The sequence below is a fragment of the Octopus bimaculoides genome, chromosome 14 (assembly GCF_001194135.2).
Source record: "Octopus bimaculoides isolate UCB-OBI-ISO-001 chromosome 14, ASM119413v2, whole genome shotgun sequence".
Classification (NCBI taxonomy): Eukaryota; Metazoa; Mollusca; class Cephalopoda; order Octopoda; family Octopodidae; genus Octopus; species Octopus bimaculoides.
The window spans coordinates 36,005,157-36,013,571 of record NC_068994.1 but is presented as its reverse complement, the minus strand read 5'-3'; the positions used below and the strand labels follow the sequence as shown (position 1 = coordinate 36,013,571).

At 31.9% G+C, this 8,415-nt stretch overlaps 1 protein-coding gene across 3 annotated transcripts in view; it reads left to right on the top strand.

The window, feature by feature from the left end:
- Nucleotides 1–8,415, top strand: part of LOC106879921 (protocadherin beta-15) — a 227,048-nt gene that overhangs the window by 204,789 nt on the left and 13,844 nt on the right. The window lies entirely within an intron of this gene.

Genomic DNA, 8,415 nt, shown 5'->3' with positions numbered 1-8,415 from the left:
ATATATATATATATATAGTGCATGTGCATATCTGTGTGTGTGTGTGAAAGTGCATGGTTTCAATTTCTGGACCAGTTGTTCTGCAAAGTCTTCATTTCACATTGCTCCAGTTCACTCAACGGAATGCTATTTAGTTGGGAGCGTTATAATCAAAGTCACTTCTATGCCATGGAAGCTAGGTTAATCTCAGGCCTTCTGAGTGCTGGGGGCTCATGAAAAAGAAAAATACATCTTTGTGTGTATATAAATTCACATACACACATAGATGTGTCTGTGTATATGCAAACATACATACAGTTGCTGGTATATAATTCTGAATTAATTTAATATAAACATAATTTTTTTGCCCTATTTCTTTTCCCAATAAAATCATTATTTCTGCCCTATATATTTTTTATAAATGATATCTCCTGCTCTATGATTTATAATAAATTGTACAATTTTAAATTAAAGCTTTCTTATCAATAGCATCTCTGTTCTATATTTCCGCAATCAATGTCCTTTTTTTTTTATATATGTGTGCTCTCAGTTATTTCTTACAGTCCTCTCACCCCTAGTTTCAGTCTATGTAGCAACACCCATAGATTCCCTCCTGCACCCCTTAACACTATTTTACAAACAAAATGCCAAAATCTAAATGAAACCCATAATATCCCCTTTCTTGACAATATTAGTCGATAATTTAGTTTATGCTTTTTGTTCTATCAATCTTTTTCAAGATTAGAGAAATTTTACACACAACTATATTTATTTATTAGATTTTGTTGATTAATTTTGGGTATATAATTACCATAATGTAAATCCAATATATTGATCTAGGAATTGAACTGGGTTGTCTTTGAAATAGTTAACTGATTTACCAATTGGCTACAAATTGAATGCAAATTTATTACTTTCCTGCAACTATTTATTCATTTGACTCTCCACCCACTTAGTCATATGCCTGTCTGTCAGTCTGTCTGTCTGTTTGTCAGTTGGTCTGTCTATCCAGCTGTCTGATGAGATTCTTCTCATATCTGATCCAGTATTGAATTATCATTTGATTACATTGATACATATACATCACATGTGAGTATTTTAGGATTTATAAGATGACACTGTTTACTACAATATATATTTATCTCCATGTTTGTCTGTTTCTGAACTGTACAATGTAGGTGTGAATATGTATGTTTAATGTATGTTTGAGTGCATATGCAAACACATAGACATACACTAACACAAATATTGACCATATTGACTGAAAGTCACGAGATTTTTATTTTAAAGTTCATTTTTTTTTCCAAATACTGAATATACCATTAATCAAAGAGATGCAGAGATATATTTGAGCTATATATAAGTTTCATTGTCATCTTCTCATCATTTTCTACATATTGATATGGATTTGTTTAAGGTCACAGTATTGCCTATTCCAAGTTGTTTTGTTACTAGTGTCATTGTTTAACCCTAGGTCAGCTATGAATGAGCAAATTTATAACCAAAAGTATTCCATCCATGACCATTTTATAGAATTTAATGGCCTTCAGTACTATGAAGGCCCTTTAGCAACTTACCAAATTCCATAGCCATTGTAAGTCACATTTTTGTTTGGCAGCCAGGGAATGGTTGCAAAATGATAGATAGGTCAGCAGATAGGTAGATAGGTGGGGAGATAGGAAGACACACACTATATATACATAGAAAGACTATAAGTATGCATGCATATATAAAAGTTATATGTGTCTCTACACTACGTGTATGTGAATGTATGTGAGTGTGCAGATGGATAGATAGATCGATACAGACATACACAAACATATACGCCTATATACATACATACATTTATGTATATGCATGCTTATAAATGTGTGCATGTGTGTGTGTATGCATGTATAACAACAACAAAATGAAGAATAATGCAAAATATTTCAAGCCTATGACAAACCAGTTGGTTATAGGCATGATTCCAGCTACTAAACAAAATGATACTTAATGCAGAATGATAAATGTGAAAGTGATGTCCTAAGTTCAAGGGCCACAAAATTAGTGAGTTTGCTTCTATTTATATTTTACTTCTTGCAAATTATCCAAATCCCAGAAATATGTTATCTATCTGGATATATTTTGAATGTATAAATTATCACACATACATATCCAAATTCCTCTTGCAGTGCACAAATGGCTTCCTTAAACAAGTGGCATGAGATGCTGCTTTGTCTTTGCATTTTTCTGCCCATATCAAAGCCATATTAAGTGTGTAGTGAGAGGTGAAACAAACAAATATATGTGAATACCAGAAAGTGACAGGGCTACATAATGTATACATATATATTAGATGGATATATCAATATCAGAAGGACAGTGTAATGATGCTGGTTAGGCATCTTCTAAAGATGCTGTTGTTTTGTTTTCTAAAAAGTTCATTTTAACAATATATATCCAAAAGAACAACACCAGACTAAAAGTGAGCATCATGAGTGGGCTCAGTCATTGTTATATAATGTCAAAGATCCATTAGGTTATGTCCATCCATCCATTTTCTCTCCCTATTGTTCCTGGAAGAGTCATCGAAATAGAGTCCTCAGATACCTCCATAGGGTCTTGTCTGAAGCAACCATCATTATGTTTAATTGGTTGGACTTCCAAGCTTGACCAACGGAGGCAAAGAATATTATCTACCAATCTCATTCTTGTCTAACTCTAGATTTCCTGCTTGTTGGCGTGACTTAAAAAAAATCTGTCTTGTAATTCTTCCTTGCTATATTGTAATCATATATCCATAGTACAAGAGCTGTGAGCTTTCAATGTAGAGAAATAGTGGCTTGATCTGGAGAGACTCCATGGTCTTCAAACTACAAACCCTTTGGTGTAGCATCCCTTCAGAGATCCTTCAGAAGAACCCCGTTGTTTTGACCTCTTGTATTTGTAATCAGGGTTATGTAGTTCACTTAAATTTTTATACTGATTAACATTCTTTTCTAGATTAGTCTGCAACAGATAGCATAAAGAACAACAAGGATTAAACTTAGTACTTCTACACAATAATATATTTATTATTTCCAGAAAGCTACCACTGCATAAATGCTGAGTTTCCCTTCTCTGAAGTTCTTACTCAGATTTTGGTCAACATGGAAGTTGAAAGTCAACTGTCTTGACTATGGACACAACTCAGCAATTGTTACAGAATAATGACCACTAGCTCTGTGGTTGGTTTTCCAGTATCCTATCAAAGTGAGCAGTAGATTTAACCTGTAAATTGGTTGGCCTTTGGGTGTACCCAGCTGGCTTTTGGGTACCTTCAGTGGATTCCATCTTGTAAGCTTTTAAGCCAGGTCTTTAATCTAAGAATAATTTCTTTCCTTTCTCTCAACATTCTTGGAAATCCTAAGAAGAGTTAAGGTCACTGCCCTTCCTTTGCTGACTAAACCATTTATAAAACTCCTCTATTCCTAGGAATTTCCTATATTTTCTGTTTCAGTCTGCATATGCTAAACATTTGCAATACAGAGAAAATTCTAAAGCTCAACCTATAGCAATTCTCTTTAGATGGTTGCATGAAATTTGAGTTATTTTCAGAATTCAAGTTCATTAGCAATGCAATATAGTCACAAATATTCAGTGTCAAAAGATATAACATATCCCTCATAATATTTTCATTATTAGACACATCAATTTGCATAGGTTATATTTATTACATATTCCTCACTCAATGAAAATGTTGCAGCATTTGAATGAAATGCACATGATATTTCTTTTACTGTATGGTGTGGGTGAGGATTTTTGATGCCTTGATAGAAATATTTAAAGAGTATCATACACATTTCTGTAAGCAATAATGTGCATCAAAGCTTGTTGGTTGGTGATCTTTTGTATGTCAACCATTCATTATTCAAATATGATTTTGCAACATTCAGAAAGTGGCTATATACTTAGTGACTTTTCTAACTTTATAATTATATATGCACACATATTCAAATATTGTTTACTTTCAAGAAAAGAATTTGAGTCATTTTGCAGTGTATTTGTAAGTATATGTACATGCTTTTGAATGAATATTTAAATGTGTGTGAATATATACAATTGTGCATTAGAAATATATAGGCTGTACATAGATACGACTCACTAACTAAAGAATATATGCAAACATACAACACACACACACAAATATAATTATGCATGCATATGTATATATAAATACATGAGTTACTATGTGTGTGTGTGTGTGCATGTGTGCGTGTATGTGTGTGTAAATTTAGGGAATTTATGTGTATGAATAGTTTCCCCATACAGTGTGTATGTATGTGTGTGTGTATGTATGTATGTATGTATGTATGTATGTATGTATATATATATGCACAAAAAATGTCTTCCCATATAAAATTGTACACACATGCATGTGTGTGTGTAAATATTATTGTGATTTTCCTGTGTGTATACTCAAGTGTATACATGGGCATGTGAGTTATTTACATAAAGGTATATTCAAGTCTCTTTAAACTTCTATATCTTCCCAATAATTTTACTTAACAACGATGTGTTTCTTTTCCTTTCTTTTTTTAAACTTATTTCACTATCTTTCACAATAAAAAGAATGAGTAATACAGCAATAGCTATACTCTGCCTCTCACCTCTATTTATGTTTCTTGATGCATATTCTTCATGAATTACTCCATAATTCTTTCCTTTATGGTCACAACCACTTCCTTCCACTTGATATAACCAAAGTTTATTACTGTTATGGCTCCTTACATTATTTCATTCTCTTTTATGAATATCAATATGCTAATGACATTTCAGGTGTTCTGATTCTTTTCTATACTACTTTATGATGTATATTAATTTCTCTTGTTGGTTAGAAATTGAGATTCTAAAGAAAATCTAAGTAAAATATTGGCATTCTTTCTTCTATGCAGCTGTTCTAAAGAGCGAACATATAAAGTAACTATACATGAAGTATGAATATTGTCAGAGAGTGAAGGTTTTATCCAATGTTACATAGTACAGAAAAAATAAAAATTTCTTCCTTGAACTGTTTCTGTAAAGCTATATCTACAATGATCTCAGAAATTGTTTAAGATCTTCAGAAAATTCAGTATTTTTGTTTCTTGCTTTCTCCTTCCTTACTAGAAGAGATCTTTCTGTTTGAATTACTTGAGATAACTGTCTATACCTTTTGAATAAAATGTAATCTCTTTAGTTATTTTAATCATAAGATAGGTTTAATATTTAGTTCAAAATTAGATAAGCTAGCACTTACTGGAATTATGTGTATTATTGTTATTTATAATTCCTGCTCTCTCAGACAGATTGAAAGACCATGTATTCCATTTTTGGGTTGGTTTCCATGGGTAGATGTCCTTCTTATCACCAACCACTTAACAAAGCGTACTTGGTTCAGTTTACTGTGACACTAACACAAGTGAGGTTATCATATCCTCAACAAGACAAGACTAAAGAGTTATCTTGATATTTTTTTCTGTTCATTCCACAATCACTTTACAGAGTATACTGGATGCATTTCATTATGGCATCAGCATTAGAGGAGTTGCTATGTCTTTGACATGTTTTAAGAGTCCTCTTGATTCTATACTGTCACTGCTCAACTGTAAATCATTATTGCTACAATGTTTTCTCATCTGTTCCTTTTAAACTTACAACATAAGCTAAATGAATTGAACCACACTGATAATAAAGTCATATCAACTCATTCAATTCTCTGGCATTACTTATTAATTAATTATTAAATATTTATTAATTAAGATAGTGAATTGGGAGAGTTGTTAGGTGTATCAAATTACAGGTTTGCAGTATGTATTCTGGATGTATGCGTTCAAAGTTCAAATTTTGTCAAGGCCAACAATGTCATTCATCCTGCTGGAGTCAATGAATACCAGTCTAGAATGATGTCTGACAGTATTGTTAGAGTGTCAGATAAGATTACTTACAGTATTTGTTCTTGCTCAGCGCTTGGCATTCTGAGTGCAAATGACCCTATGGTAGATTTAATATGTCACCCAGCTTAACACTACCACTTGGTCTTTTGTTGCATTTAGTAGGATTCACTCTGCTACAAGCATTGTAATCAGGCCTCAGATTTAAGCTCACATTTTTCTCTTCCACTCTCATGGGTTTTGGAAGCCTTGAAAGTGTCATGGGCATTGCTCTTCTGCCTGACTAGGCAATGCAAAAAAATTAAATCATCATTGTCAATTAGCTAGTTCTTCTATGTCAGAAATAACAAGCACTAATTAAGTCTTATTTTAACATTTTGTTTTTATTTACTACAACTTTTTAAATGGTGGGATCATCATCATCATCACCACCACCACCGTTATTAGATTGCAGCCATACTGGGATCCTGCTTTGAAGGGTTTAGTAAAAAAAGTCAACCCCAGTATTTACCTTTTTTGAAGTCTGGTACTTATTCTATTGGTCACTTTTGCTGAAACCCTAAGTTGCAGAGATGCAAACAAACCAGCACCAGTTGATGGTAGGGACATGTAGAAATACAAAAACACACATGCACACACACACACACACACACGCATGCCCATACACACACATATGATGGCTTCCACACAGTTACTGTCAACAAATTTAAATCATAAGCCATTGGTTGGCCAGGAACTATAGCAGAAGACACTTGCCCTAATGATATGCAATGGGACTGAACATAAAACCATGTGGTTGCAAAGTGAGCTCTTTAACCACATAGTTACTGTATGCCTTATGATTTTCAACCATTTTGTCATTGTAACCCATTTTGGCAAATCAATAATCCTTCCTGACCCTCTTTTTTGAATATTTGAATAAAAGATGATGGGATGTGATTAACATTTCATACCTTTCTGCAGAAAAAAATTTCTCAGTTTTTTGTTTGCAGTAAATGAACATTCATGAATATTTTACATTTTTATCAAATATGTCAAATGTGGAAGATTCATTTTTTGAAACCCTTTCAGTGTTATGCTATGAATGAATATAGGTTGACATATAGGCTGAGGACTGCTGCTCTAAGTGAACAGAAAAATGTTACTATAACCCTGCAACGATTTCAGTGATCAATGCAAGAGTATGGAAAGAATTTGTCAAAAAGTAAGATATATTTTGAGTGTGTATGTTTCCATATATATAAATACATAACACACATACACTATTATTGAAAGCAACCTTAGAAACTCTGAGTGAGTCAGTATTCGACAGAAAATAAATAGTTTACTGTTGTGTTAAAGTAGGGTCAATAAAAACAAGTACTCCATCCAGTGAGAAATAAATATCATTTAATGTACACTGCATTAAAATAAGGGCTATGAATAGTTTCTTGCCATTCAGATATGTGGTTAGGCAGATTTTATAACGTGCCCAGTGTTTCTAAGCAATCTTGAGACTCTGCTCACATGATTTATTCGAATTTGAAAATCAGCTGCCTAACTACATGTCTCAGTGGCAAGAAATTATTAGAATCTCATAACTTAATACAGTGTACATTAAATGATATATATATATATATATAGGAAAAAAAAAAAATAATAATAATAATAATAAGGCAGAATGCTAAACTGAAAGCATATTTTAATATAGATGTGCATAAGGAGGATTAAAAAAGATTTCTAACCGGCTTTCATTGCATGGCAAATTTTCAAGAAGAGGGGAAATGAAAATAATGTTTTTTACAAAAATATTTCAAAAATAAACATACCAATACATTATATTGTCTTTGAGCTTTTAAAGTTCAATGGTAATCCATGTAGATAATTGATAGATAGACTAGGATGCATGGAATTAAGAATCGTGTTGTGTTTAAAAAAAGGCTGAGAGTTTGTGTTGAACAGGAAGTGTGGTGTCAAAACAGGAAGTGTGTGTAAGGGAAGACAATTCTCTTTAGTTGGAGTTCTGGAAACTTTGTCAACAGGAAGTTTATGTCTGTTCTTAGAGAAACAAGAAGTAAATTTATATGTATTTCAATGGGTAGGTGAGAGAAGGGAATATGGTCACCAAGGAGTTTGTATGTTAAGAAGCGTTTGGAATTTCTCTATAAAAAGATTCTCCTTGTTGAGTTAGCTCATCATTTTTCAGTCAATTGCTTAGATAAATGTTGTTTTAAACCAGAGTATATATATATATTATTATTATTATTATTATTATTATTATTATCATTATTTATATATATATATTTATACTCACACACATATATGTATTTATATATACACATATATAAATATATATATGTATATATATACACACACATATATATATGTTTTTATATATACACATATATATGTGTGTATATATATGTATATATATATATATATACACACACACATGTATATATTTATATACACATATAAACATATATATATATGCATACACACACACACACACACACATATATATATATATATATATATATATATATATATATATATATATATA